At 45.0% G+C, this 13048-nt stretch overlaps 1 protein-coding gene across 4 annotated transcripts in view; it reads left to right on the top strand.

Annotated features, from left to right (window-relative positions):
* The first annotated feature begins 3388 nt into the window (after positions 1–3388).
* ARF3 (ARF GTPase 3) overlaps positions 3389–13048 on the top strand; it is a 53063-nt gene continuing 43403 nt past the window's right edge. For 3 of the 4 annotated variants that reach the window (XR_013998106.1, XR_013998107.1, XM_081127069.1), the window contains exon 1: positions 3389–3631. The gene's annotated coding sequence lies outside the window, so the exon portion shown is untranslated. Of the gene's footprint in view, positions 3632–3876; positions 3963–7247; positions 7329–13048 lie in introns of those variants that run through there. The other variant, XM_081127070.1, reaches the window with a different exon arrangement.

Genomic DNA, 13048 nt, shown 5'->3' on the forward strand with positions numbered 1-13048 from the left:
CCAGTGGGTGCGGATGGTGATATTTCTTTTTTTTAAATTTATCTTTATTGTTAAGAGTATTACAGATGTTCTCCATTTTCCCTCCATTACCCCTCTCCATCAGGCTCCCTCCCCATCCCAGGCAGTTGGTGTTATTTCTGCCCACACTTGGGATCCCAGTCCATGGCTTCTTTTTCAGGTGAATTCTCCTAGCCTTCTACACTCAGTGACTTTACTTACGTGTATCCTGCTGGTTCAACAAAGGATTTGAAATGGGTCTCAGTAACTTAGCTAGCAAGTCTTAGTGTGAAAAACCAGGGGGTACTTCTAGGTGTGAGGGGCTAGAGATCTAAATATAGGCTCTATTTACTCTCTACTTGCCTCAACTCCAGATTTTGCCTCAGTCACTGCCCTAGAACAAGGGTTGCTCCCTGCCCATGTAAAGGTCTTGATAGATATATCGGGTTTGTGGGTTTCATCACAACTACTGAACCCTACAATAATTACTCAATTCTGCTGTTGTAGATCAAAAGCAGCCATGGACCATACATAAACAAAAGGATGCCCACTAAATTTTAATTCACACAAACAGGCTGTAGGACCAGATTTGGTCCTTTGGCTGTAGTTTTTTGACCCCTGCCCCACACTATGAGGTTACCTTTGTTCTGGAGTTTTCAAGTCCTGAAGGTATCTCCACATTGAACTTAGACCCAAAAGAGCAGGTGCTTTTCTCTCTGGCTCCAAATCAGAGAACTTGGGAGGTAGATAGGAGACTAATAGGAAACATATAAAAGGGATTCCTGTGCTCAAAAGGGAAGTTTTGTTTTTTTTTTGCTCTGGAAACCAGCAAAACCAGCATGCTCTCCCAGTGAATTATTTGCATATGTATTTTGTCCTTTCTTAGAGCTCTTCTGCATTTAATTTTAGTGAAATAATTCCTTTATCTTTTAGAAGAAACATACTAGAAAAAAGAGAGTGTCTTTTATTCTAATCTTTCTATTCCTAGCCTGATATCTTTGAAAACAAACCATTATCTTGCACCAGGGTAGTATGAACATTTTGAGGAGTGTTGGGTTAGGGCAGTACTTAGTGGCAAAATTTTATGTCCTAAATTTCCACTTGAGCATTGAGAATTCTGGATTTGGAAATTTGATGGAGGCAGGAAGATATCTCATCCTTACTTCAGGCACTGACCGAGTCTGGTGAGTATGTGGGGGGAGTGGGGGATAGAGGGATGCAGCTAGAATGGACATAGAATATGAGAGAGAATAATGAATGTCCAGAATGGGAATTTTACACACTCAGGAAGAGCAAGGAGAATCTCCAATGGAGTCACAGCAAGAATATTTTAGCTTTTCCTGGTTTCCTTCCTCTGTACTCCTTTGACTCCTTCTCTGTTTCTAGCTCTCGTTTTTCATCAGACATACTCTGTGGCAAACTTAAGCCCCAAACCACAACCTTGAGAAATTCCAAATGGATTTTGTCAGCAAGGCCAACACCCCACTCTTCCCCACCCCTGCTCCCGGCACACGCCGCTGGGCTCAGGCCCAGGCCTGGGGTCAGTGGCAGGCGTGGGAGTGTGCAACCCACAGAGCGGGTGGCTACAATTTCAGCTTTTACTTAGCTCCAGTGGAAGCCAGAAGAAGGGAGAAAGACAGATGAACTGTAAGTCAGGTCTCTTTGCCTCCCTCAGCTCTAGATTAGCTCTTCTCCCTTAACCTTTCAAGTGTGGTTGGGAAGCTGGGGAGTGGCAGTGGTTGGCTAATTGTGAACTAGGCAGCACCTCTCTTACCTTTGCTTTTGTTTGCTCCATGGGAAGCACCCAGTGATGCTGCAACAGACACTTTCCTCTCAAGACTGCAAAGGGGTGAAGGATGAAAGGGCTAGGAGATTCTCCAGTCCCATTCACCAGTTCTGGCTCAAATACCATGGTACTTACTGCCTACCATATTAGGTTGATACCATTTCCATTCTTCTGTCACACCTGGGACCCAACCTTGAGAGGATCTGAAGTCTTGGGCAGTAACACTGACAGGTTCCACCTCCTGTAAGATTGTTGGTGTGGTTGGATACTGGGGAAGGGGGGTTGTAAAGCATAATTTTTGGGATCAGCGTGGTGACATAACCTGGTGGGGGTGGTCCCTAGAAAATTCTAGGAAAAGAAATGGGAAGAGTAAAATAATTGTGGAGGTATCACAGGGCCCATTCTAGGAGTCTGTAATAACACTGGAAGTGTCTTTTACCACTCAAAACACTTAAAAGCTTAGCAGCTTAAAGGCCCTTATCAGCCACAGCCCAAGACAGATACAACTCTCTTTGTTATAAACATGCTCCTTGTTATCCATCGCATCTCTCACCGTCTTAAATTAGGGTCCTCTTGGATTCACATTCTAGGGTCATGTTATTCTCCAGGTTGAAATAGGAAAGAAAACAGACTGGGATAAGAGGAAGAGACTGGTGAATGCACACACCAGGGATTGATGGGGATAAGAGGCAGATATAGTGTGGCTATCTACCAGCCTACTTCTTCTTGGAAGAAGACAAGAAACAGGCAAAAAACCCAGAAGAGCAACATTTTTGGCTCAGGGCTTAGGGAAGAGCCATGTGTTCCCTTATACTGCTGTAAATGTAGAGAGAGGGAAATTTCTTCTATTCTTAGCATTGCTAGTGCCCTTCTTCTCTGACAGCCTTGAGTGTTGGAACATAGCTTTGCAGATCCAGACCAGGTGCAGAAACGAGTGTAAGGGAAGTGGGGGTGGGCAGGAACAGCGGCCCAAGGTCTCTCACTTTCCTTGGGTACTAAAATTCATAATTATCTAGGTACACTTTTTCAAACCACATCTCTAAATAGTAGGCTTCAATCTTCATCTTTTCAACTTCCTAATTGGCCCAGAGTTCAGTTGTTTCCTTCAGTCTCTTAAATTCATCACTCTCCCTTCTCCTCCCCACGGGAAAGGATATCTTGATTCAGACCCCCGAGAAACCAAGTGGTAGTAACACTGGTGTAGGAGAGCTCTCAGGGGGATGCTGCTAGCCTTGGTTAAGAAATAAATGCGGTCTGGAGGAGTTAGGTGGGCCAGAGCAACGCCTATTCACTCATACCCCGCTGCTGGCTTTGCCCAAGGTGCCCGCCGGCCTCTCAGCTCAACCCGTCTCCAGTGTGGCCAGCACCCGGCCCCAGTCCTTAAATGTCAGGTACGGCTCTGGAGCTTTGTATTGTCACTTCAGTCCCCACTGCTTCATCCTCATTCCCTGGCTCGGGTCTCCATTGCCCACAGCCTTCAGCCCCCATATCGGCCCCCGCCCGGGCTTCAACTCTAACACCCGGATGCCTCTGCTGCAGCCGCTGCCATGGTGATGGCTCTCGCGAGAACGGCCGCTCGCTGCCGCGCAGCTCTCGCGCGATCGAGGAGGTGGGAAGTATCCCGGTTTGGGGGTGGGGGTGCGCCGCACAGCTCCCGTCGCTGTCGCCTCTTCCGGTGCTAGGTAGAGGGAAGGAAGGAGGGAGTAGGGGAGTCGGGCAGGGGGAGCCGCCGTGTTGAAATCGGCGGGGGGAGCCGGAGGGAGCCGAGCGACAGCCGAGCGACAGCCGAGCGGAACCTGCGGGGGCGGAGGCGGCGGCCGCAGCGGCGGAGCTTGGGAGCAGGAACAGGTGAGGGGTTGGGGAGGGAAGGCGGGTCCCGGTAGGAGAGAGGCTTGGGGTGGGGGCTGTGGGCATAGAGCCCCCTGCCGGGCACTGCCTGGCTTGGGGTGGGGTGGTCCTTCCCAGCGGAGAGCTCGGAAAAGGGGCGCTGGGCTAGCCTCACGCCTGCTCCCGCATTTGAAGGACGCGGAGCGGGGGTGGGGGTGGGGGGAGCTCACGGATTTGTCCTCCGCCTCGCACAAGGGGGCGACCTCGGTGCTGCAGTTAGGTTCCCCTCGCCTGCAGAAGGTGGACTTTGGAGGGGTCGGGATTGAGGAGGAGGAAAGCAGTCGAGGGAGAGGTGATGCGGGGGCGATGATGGCTGTTTTGTATCCTTTTCTCTTTAAAGGGCTAGGGAATGCTGCTGTTTTCTACCCCCTCTTCCTCTCCACCTTAGTAATAGGAGACCAAAGAGAAGCCTTGCTGTGGTGACACCTCTACCCTTATGGGACAGGGGTGCATAGGGGGTTTGGTTTAGGGAGTAGCGGGACGGACCGACTAGTGGATCACCCCGGGGGCACTATTCTGGTGGAGGTTGCGCTTTCTTAGGAACTGCACGTTGGAAGAGGGCTGGCAGCTGGTGGGCAGCGGGAGGAGAGGAGGCAGAAGGGGGAGGGGGATCTGTTCTTGCTTTGAGAAGAGAGGTGGTGCTTTTCTCCCCCAAGCGAAGCGGGGGCGATCTCACAGGAGGAAGGAGCGTCTTGTCGCTGGCTCTGAGTTTGTGTCTTCCAATCCGCTTGCTTGCTTTAGGAAGTACCAGGATTCCCGGAACAGAAAATGGAGCCATTGCTTGTACCAATGTTTGAGAAAAGGAGGGGGAAGGTGGAGTTCCCTGTTAAAACAGGCCTCTTGATTAGCAAAGTGGTAGCTCCTCTTTTGGGGGAGTTCCCTTCTTTCTGGCTTGTATTACTGCCAGTCTTTCTCTGGCCAGGCCAGGAGGAGTGTGGTATGTGGTCAGGAGTGAGAAGAAATAGTGAGGTCATCCGGGTGAGGGAGAAGTGAAACTTAAAACCTGTCTCTGCTGCTGTTGGATTGGGTCACCCCTGGTCTATGGCATGAAAGTTTTATTGGTAGGAGATATGCTGCAGGAGTCTGATTGCTTGGGTCAGTGCAACAGGACAGAATCTAGTCTCCACACACTTACTTCCTTGTCCCTAATTCGCTGCCATTTTGTCTTGAGCTGCTTGTTGGGGTGGCTCCACTTGCTGTGATTGGAGTGGGGCAGTAAATTGGTCATTGCACATTAGACTTGAGTTTGAATAACATGTCTGTAAAAGCTCATTCTAAGAAAGAAGCTGGCCCATTGCGTTCACCTTTTCACAGAATGAATCACTGACCTTGGTTGGATTCATTTGGGAAGGATCCTCGTATATCACACATTCACATGCCTCTTGCCTCCCAGCGTAGAATTATTACTTTGCATAGTCAACATTTTTATGTGCAAGTCTTGCTTTTCTGAGGAGACTAAGTTTTGAGTTCAGGAATTGGAGCTCATCTAGTGTCTCCCACAAGGTCTTTGCACACAGTGGATACTCATGATGAATATAGTATGTGAATGGATAGAACTCAACAAGCTTGACTACAGTTTAAGGAGAAGGATGGCTTGGCTGTCAGGGAGAGTGCCTGGAGGTTAGCTGAGTGAAGGTACAAAGGTCTTTAGCCTTTGTAATAAGAAGTCTTGATCTCTCCACTCTCCTAAGAGGCACAGAAGAGGCATAGATAGTGGAAACTAAGACCCCCCCCCCACCCCAAATATTACTAGAACAGAGAGTCATTATTTATCTGAAATCCCAGAACTTTTACTCCCCCATTTTGGGCAAAGGGATCTCTCCATTAGCTGTAATTCCTTCAAAGTATTGTTTGCAAATTGGGATCCTAGAGATTATGGAGGAGGGAGCCAATGTATGTATGTGGTGTCTGGCACAGAATTGGTGCCAGTGAATCGTAGCTGCTATTATTAAACTGAATGCATGTATAAAGGCAGGCAGACAGCAGACTGGAAAGAATGGAAGTGAAGTCTTAAGTGCACAAAGGGTCATATTGTATGTCTTCATCTCTGCTACTCTCTTCCACTGGAGTCATAAAAGGAAATGGACTCAGAGGACAGTGGGCGGGATTTGTTGGTTAGAAGAAGGAACTTCTTTAAAACCAGATTTGTTAAACCTGAGTAAATAACTAAGGGAAATTGTGGAATCTGCTTCCCTATATACCTTTAGAAATGGATGCCAAGAGCCTGAGATTGAAAGTGTATTGCTGTGTTTGGCTCTCCTCATCACTTTTGTTGCAGGTGAATTTAAAGGCAAAATGGTACAGTAATTAATAAGAGTGTGGACCTTGGAATTGGACACAGTTGGGTTGAAATCCTGCCTCTCTTATTACTAGTTGTGTGATTTTGGTGAAATTACTTGTTCTCTCGTAGCTACATTTTCCTCATCTGTAAAGAGTATGATAATGATAGTGCCTACCTCATGGAGTTGGCATGAGAATTAAATGAGATAATATACATAAAGCACTTAGTATTGTACAAAGCACATAGTAAGCCCCAAATAAATGTTAACTGCTATTAATAATCATCACAATGGTAATAATACGAGCACTCAGGGCTGCCTTAAAGGTTTACAGAAGAATAACTTACCGCCTGAGGTGCCTGTGTAGAGGGATGATTGTTACCATGACTTTCTGTGCTGGTCACAGGCTTATGAGTAGTGAAATCTTTTTTCAGCATCAGCTTCACAGAGGCAGCTCCTGCTGCCTGAGTGGGAGGTGAAGCTGGAGCAAGGCAGGGGCCCTGAGCCATCAGCCTGGGTGAGGATGTGGGGGCTCAAGAATAGTGTTTATATTAAAAAAATTAGCATGACTCTGAGGTAATGGTTTACTTTTCCATAATGGTGCACCCTGATTGACTTAGGTCAGGTTTTAGATTCCTGGGTTCCATTATTTTAGGTCTCACTGAGCATTTCAGCATCCTCCATTTTCTGGGCCACTTTTCATTTAGTCCTATCTCCTTTAAATGTCTGTCTCTCGCCCTAGCCTGCTTGGCTCAGTGGTTAGAGTGTCAGCCCTCAGACTTAAGGGTTTTGGGTTCGATTCCAGTCAAGGACACGTACCTTGGTTGCAGGCTTGATTCCTGCTGGGGCCCGTGCAGGAGGCAACCAATAGATGTGTCTATCACATTGATGTTTCCCTCCCTCTCCTTCCTCCCTCCCTCCCTCCCTCCCTCCCTCCCTCCCTCCCTCCCTCCCTCCCTCCTTCTCCTCCCTTTCACTCTCTCTGAAAAAGCAAGAGAAAAAATACCCTCAGGTGAGGATTAAAAAATAAGTAAGTAAATATTTGCCTCTCAGTATGTTTTAGAATGTACTGTGTTAAGGTCCAGAGTTTTATCTGTGTAATTCTGTCTACTGTACCTTTTCCAACACTGTCACAAATACAGATCGAGTGCCGATAAAGCTTTTGGATATTGAAAAGACATGGGGAGCATTTGGAAGGAGTTCCACAAATGTTTGAAGGCTTTGTATTGTAGTCTGGGAAAGAGCTGAGGTAGGGATTCCATGAATGTGTTAGAGCTTTGTTATGGACTTCTGCACAGGATCTGCTGCACCATATGGATCAGAAAGGAAATGGCTGAGGTTTCAATGATCCACCATTATCACTATATTCCTGAAAAAAGGTGAGATGACTGGGTATCACAGATCTCATGGTACCTTTTAGCTCTCCCGTTATTGGTGAGGCTTAACTCTTCCTTTATGAGCTTATATACAAGAGTGTACAGCATGAATGTTTAAACTTTAACATGATTTAGGATGCAGGAGAATATTTGCTCTCTTTTGTAGTGTTTTTTGTCCTCACTCCCTACCCCCACATTAAAAATTTTTTTTTGCCCAGCCGGGCGTGGCTCAGCGGTTGAGTGTTGACCTAGGATCCAGGCGATCAGGGTTCCATTCCCGGTCAGGGCACATGCCCGGGTTGCAGGCTCAATCCCCAATGACTCTCTCATCATTGGTGTTTCTATCTCTCTCTCCCTCTGCTGCCCTCTCTCTGAAATCAATAAAGATATATATTTTTTTTTAAATTTAAAATTTTTTTTTTATTAAAAAAAAATTTTTTTTTTTTTTTTTTTTTTTAGAGAAAGAGGGAGGAAGGGGAGAGAGAGAGATTGATATGTTGTTCTGCTTATTTATGCATTCATTGGTTAATTCTTGTATGTCCCTGACCAGGGATGAAACCCACAATCTTTGCATATGGAGACCATGCTCTGATGAACTGAGCTACCTGGCCAGGACCACCACCACCCCCACACACATTTTTTTAAAGCAATTGAACATTACCTTATGTAAAATCTTATTTGAAGTCTAATACATAAAATGGGTAAAAGTGGAGCTGCTCTGGTGGTGGTGAAGAGTTAGGGAGCATAATTAGAGCCTCTTATATGGTTTCTCCCTTCCTCCAGGCAGCCTCTGAATCCCATCCATGGAACCCTAGGGCTCTGAGAAGAAAGAAACCACTTCACTTTGTCAGACACAGGAAAGGGACTGGGAATTACCTAAAGAATAATGTCTTCCTCAACCTCACAAATGTTTTGCCAACATCAGTAGTACTGTGTTTCTCAACAACAAGTATGTCAAATCACTAGCTACAGATTGTAGTGCTGGATGCTGAGTATATGAAACATGAGTAAGGCATGGTTCCTGCTGGCAAGAGGCTCATAGTCTAGTGAAGTACTTCTCAAACTTTTTCCTGTCATGGCATACACAGAAAATGGTAATAGTGAGACAGACATAGATGCTTGCAACCCGAGATGGCTAACCACTTGAACCCCTGCCTGGCTATACAGTACTGATGGGATCAATATCTCCAGCTGCCCTGTAAGGCATTAAAGGTGTATTATTTAGGAAGTTTCAGCTCTGGAGAGTGAAACAGACAAAACGTGAATAAAACATACTGTGGTAAGTCCTAGAGTAGAAGTGTGTTTGAGGTGATAAGGGGTCACAAACAGCTTTTATTCCCCAAGGTAGACAGTTCCCTATCTTCTGTATCCTTATGGTGCTCTGTAATGGTTGGCCTTCTCCAAATCCTGTTTTCCTGTTTCATCTGTTTGCTGGCAGCTTCATCTTGACTTGTGCTGTGGGACCAGATTGGGGCAGTGATTTATTAGAGTAACTTTAGGCTGACTACTCCTGGAATTTCTGTGATTTTGTAATTAGGAAGTTATAGTGTTCTCAGTATTCAAGGCTATAGATTGTGCATTGAAGCAGCCATAGAATATCAAGAAATGGAGCAGTTGTAAGCTCATCAGATACTAAGAATAAGGCAAACTGAAAGCTTTGTTTGAGAGAGCAGTACCACAGAATGTTCCTAGTGAGTCTAATTGGTGTGTGTGTTTTTTTATTTGGTCACTGTTTTATTTGGGTAGGCCATGTATTCTGAAACAGACCTGATGCTCTGTTTTGTCTCACTTGCTGATTGTTGTCCATAGGAAAAACCAGAGCCTTCCCAAGGTCTCTGTAAGACATGGCAATTTAGGATCCCTTTTTGCTTGTAGTGTGGCCTTTTTCAGGTTATCCCGTACGTACTGGACTCCTTGTCTTGGGCTAGAAGGTAAATGGCCTGAGCCTAAACACTGCTAATTGAGTTAAGTGGAGCCTAATTTTAGCTAGATATGTTTTAATTTATAACAAGGTCATCCTTGATTTTGCCTAGTACCTAAATTCAGTATCTTTCAGGCCTTATCTTAATTTGACCTTTATACAATCTTTGATCTTCCTTCCTTTTTTAATGTTTTTTCCTCATTGGTGTCTATGATGTCTTACTCTCTAGGTTTTCTTTCTTTTATTTTTGTTGCCCGGTCTAGCCCTGCAGCAGCTGCCATGTCTGCTCTCTCCAGATTTTCTTTCTACCCTGCCCACTGCTTTAAATGTTGATATGCCCCAGGTTTCTGCCTTTGGTGTTTTCTCTTGTCCTGCTGTACACATTCTCCCTAGATGTATCAGTTAGGATATAGCAGTTGGTAAAAGACAGAGAACACACCTGTGGCTCAAACAATAAGAGGATTAGTTACACAAATAGCAAGAGGTCTAGGTGAAATAAGCCAAGCACAAGAGGGTGCACGTTGTGTGGTACCACTTATAGGAGATACCTAGAAGAGTCTAATTTATAGAGACAGAAAGTAGAATAGTGGTTGCCAGAGACCAGGGTGGGGTGGGGGGTAGAAGAGAGAATGGGAGTTACTGTTTAATAGGTATAGAGTTTCTGTTTGAGAAGATGAAAAAGTTCTGGGGATGGATGGTGGTGATGGTTGTACAACAGTGCAGATGTACCTAATGCCACTAAATAGTGCACTTAAAAATGGTTTAACAGCTGATCAGTGACTCTCTCATCATTGATGTTTCTCCCTCTCCTCTCCCTTCCTGTTTGAAATCAATAAAGACATATTTAAAAAAAAGAGGTTGGTTTAGTTGGTTGGAACATTGTCCCATACACCAAAAGGTTGAGGTTTGATTCCTGGTCTCCTAGGACATATACCTAGGTTTTGGGTTCGATCCCCAGTTGGAGCACGTATAGGAGGCAACCGGTTGATGTCTCTCTCGCACATTGATGTTTCTCTCAAATCAATAAAAAAATGTTTTAAGTGGTAAGTTTGTTGTGTATACTTTTTACCACACACACAGAAAAAGTTGTCTAGGGATGGAGCACTTTCTTGTTTTTTGTTTTTAATCCACCAGCTTGACAGTGTTTTCAAGGACCCAGGTTTTCTCCATTTTTCTCCTCTGACATCGTAGAGTTCTTCTGTTTGTCCCTTCGTGGTTTCAAGATTACTCCAGCATCTCTTCCTTCTATATCAACATCCAGAGGCTGGACAGGAGAACATTGCCATATGTCCTTTTTTAAAATTGTGGAAAACTTTCCCAGATGCTCCTAGCAGACATTTCTCACATCTTATTGGCTAGAATTAAGACATGACCATTTGTGACTCATTCACTGGCAAAGGAAATGGAATGCCTACATCCCTTAGACTGATCAGTTTTCATACCCTAGGGCTGGGGAAGGGTATCTCATACCCCACTGCCCCAACATCTGAACAAATTAGGGGTTCTGTTAGAAGAAAGAAGGTGAAGAATGGCTGTTGGGTAGGCAGCCATCCTAGATCATCTGTCATCTTGGTTCCCCTATGGCTTCATTTACCATCAGCACAGTCGATTCCCAGTTACCCAGCTCAGACTTTTTTGTTGCACTTCATACCTTAGCATCTCAAAATCAAAGTTTAATCCAAACATAAACAATTTTTACACTCTGATCTGTTCCTCTTATTATTCTTGTCTAAAGAAATGCCACTGATCACCCAGGCCAGAAACCTGAGAATCATCTTTTCTACTCTTCCTTCAACATTTAATCAGTCATTAAATCCTGTGGGTTCCACTGTTTTGATGTTTCCAATCTGCCCTTTCTAGTTAAGAACTTTTGATTTCTCATATGTATTACCTTACTTCCCGTGTTCTCTGTGCCTCTAGTCTTTCTGCTTTCAATTTATCCCCTAAACTGCTGCCAGAATGGTGTTTCTAAAGCATATACCTGATCATGTTGCTCATACAGCCTTTAAGGCCCTTCATGATCTAGCCCTTGCTTCTATCTCCAGCCTCATCATGTTACTCATCGTGCTGCATCCAAATGAACTGCTTCCCAGTTCCACCTGGCTTTTGCTAATAAAAAGTGCTATCTCTAACACAAGTCTTTTTTAAAAAATATATATATATATATTTTTAAGATTTTTAAAAATTGATTTTTAGGGAGAGAGGAAGGGAAACAGAAAGAGAGAAAAACATCAATGTGAGAGGAGAACATCAGTCGGCTGCCTCCTGCAAGCCCCCCTTCCAGGGATAGAGCTCGAAACCCAAGCATGTGCCCTGACCAGGAATTGAACCAGCAACTTTTCAGTGCACAGGAGGATGACGCCCAGCCAACTGAGCCACACTGACCAGGGCCTAACTCAAGTTTTTATGCCTTTACAAATGCTGTTCCTTCTGCCCCATTTCCTCCTCTTTATTGTCTGATTACTTCCTATTTTCCTTCAAGAGTCAGTGCAGGTGTGACCTGAGCATCATGTCTGGGAATTGTCCTTTACCCCATAGTCTTTGTTTGTTTGTTTGTTTGTTAATCCTCACCCAAGGAAATTTTTTCCATTGATTTTTAGAGAGAGTAGGAGGGAGGGAGGGATGGCGGAGAGAGGGAGAGATGGGGAGGAGAGAGAAAGAGAGAGAAACATTGATGTGAGAGAGAGACATCAATTGGTTGCCTCCTGCACACACCCTGACCTGGGCCGGGGATCAACCTGCAACCCTTTGGTGCACAGGCTAATGCTGTAATCACTGAGCCGCGCCAGCCAGGGATACTCCTCAGTCTTAATTAACTACTCTAACTTACTCTCCCCATAATTCTATGTACTTACCCCACTCTTATCCTCACAGAGGATTTTGTATCCTCTGTTCACTAGTTTTTCTCTCCCATTGGCTGAATTTCATGAGGGCAGAAACTGTCATCTTCTCTGTATCCCTAGTTCAGTACACTCAATAAATGTTTAATGAATGGATGGAAGCTGACATCAGAAGTTATTTCTTGATTTTGGGATATCTTTGAGTTCAATAGAAGTCCTTGAGATACTAATTTAAGTTCTTATGTGCTGATTACAGTGCTCCTGAGACAAAAACTTGGAAAGTTTACAGAGGTCAGTCACAAGCCAGCTGCACCAAGGAAACTAAATACAGGCAGACCCTACTTTTGTTTACTTAAATTTTATTGGTCTGCTCCATTGGCTTTACTAAAAATAGCACCTCTATTAGTGATATCTCAATTTGAAAATTATCTGGGAGCAAAGCTGCTATTTAGTGTACCCTGCCTGGCAGCAGAGTGTTTGGGAGAAACTGGTCTTCCTTTCCCTGGACTCATGTAGCCTGAAGAGGAGGAGGTGGTGCCAGATCAGGAATCTCCTGAGAGGTATCTCAAAACACATGCCTGAGCCAGTTACTGGTGTCAGGCAGGGGGAGTGTGCATAGCAGGCTGAGCTGTGACTCTCAAAATCACCTGGAGAGAGAGGCAGGCATGTTCCTGCAACGCACATAAGGTGACTGAGCAGCCAGTTACAGCAACAGCCTGCTTCTCCTGGTGGGGGAGGAGGGGTGGAGTTGAGTACAGTGAGTGGTCCTCAGTGAGGACATCCTCAGAAGAAGCTTAAATCAGCCAATGCACTTGATTGAGCTCCTGCAGTGTCCCACACAGATTGTATTGGAACACATTTTTAGAGCTTCTGTTGTTATTTTTACCACTGATAACAAAGTTTGTAACTGTAAAATAGAATGTTGAAATAGCCTCTTTGTTAATGGAGATATTACTGTATTC

This window comes from Miniopterus schreibersii, assembly GCF_964146895.1.
Source record: "Miniopterus schreibersii genome assembly, chromosome: 2".
In the NCBI taxonomy this organism is placed as follows: Eukaryota; Metazoa; Chordata; class Mammalia; order Chiroptera; family Miniopteridae; genus Miniopterus; species Miniopterus schreibersii.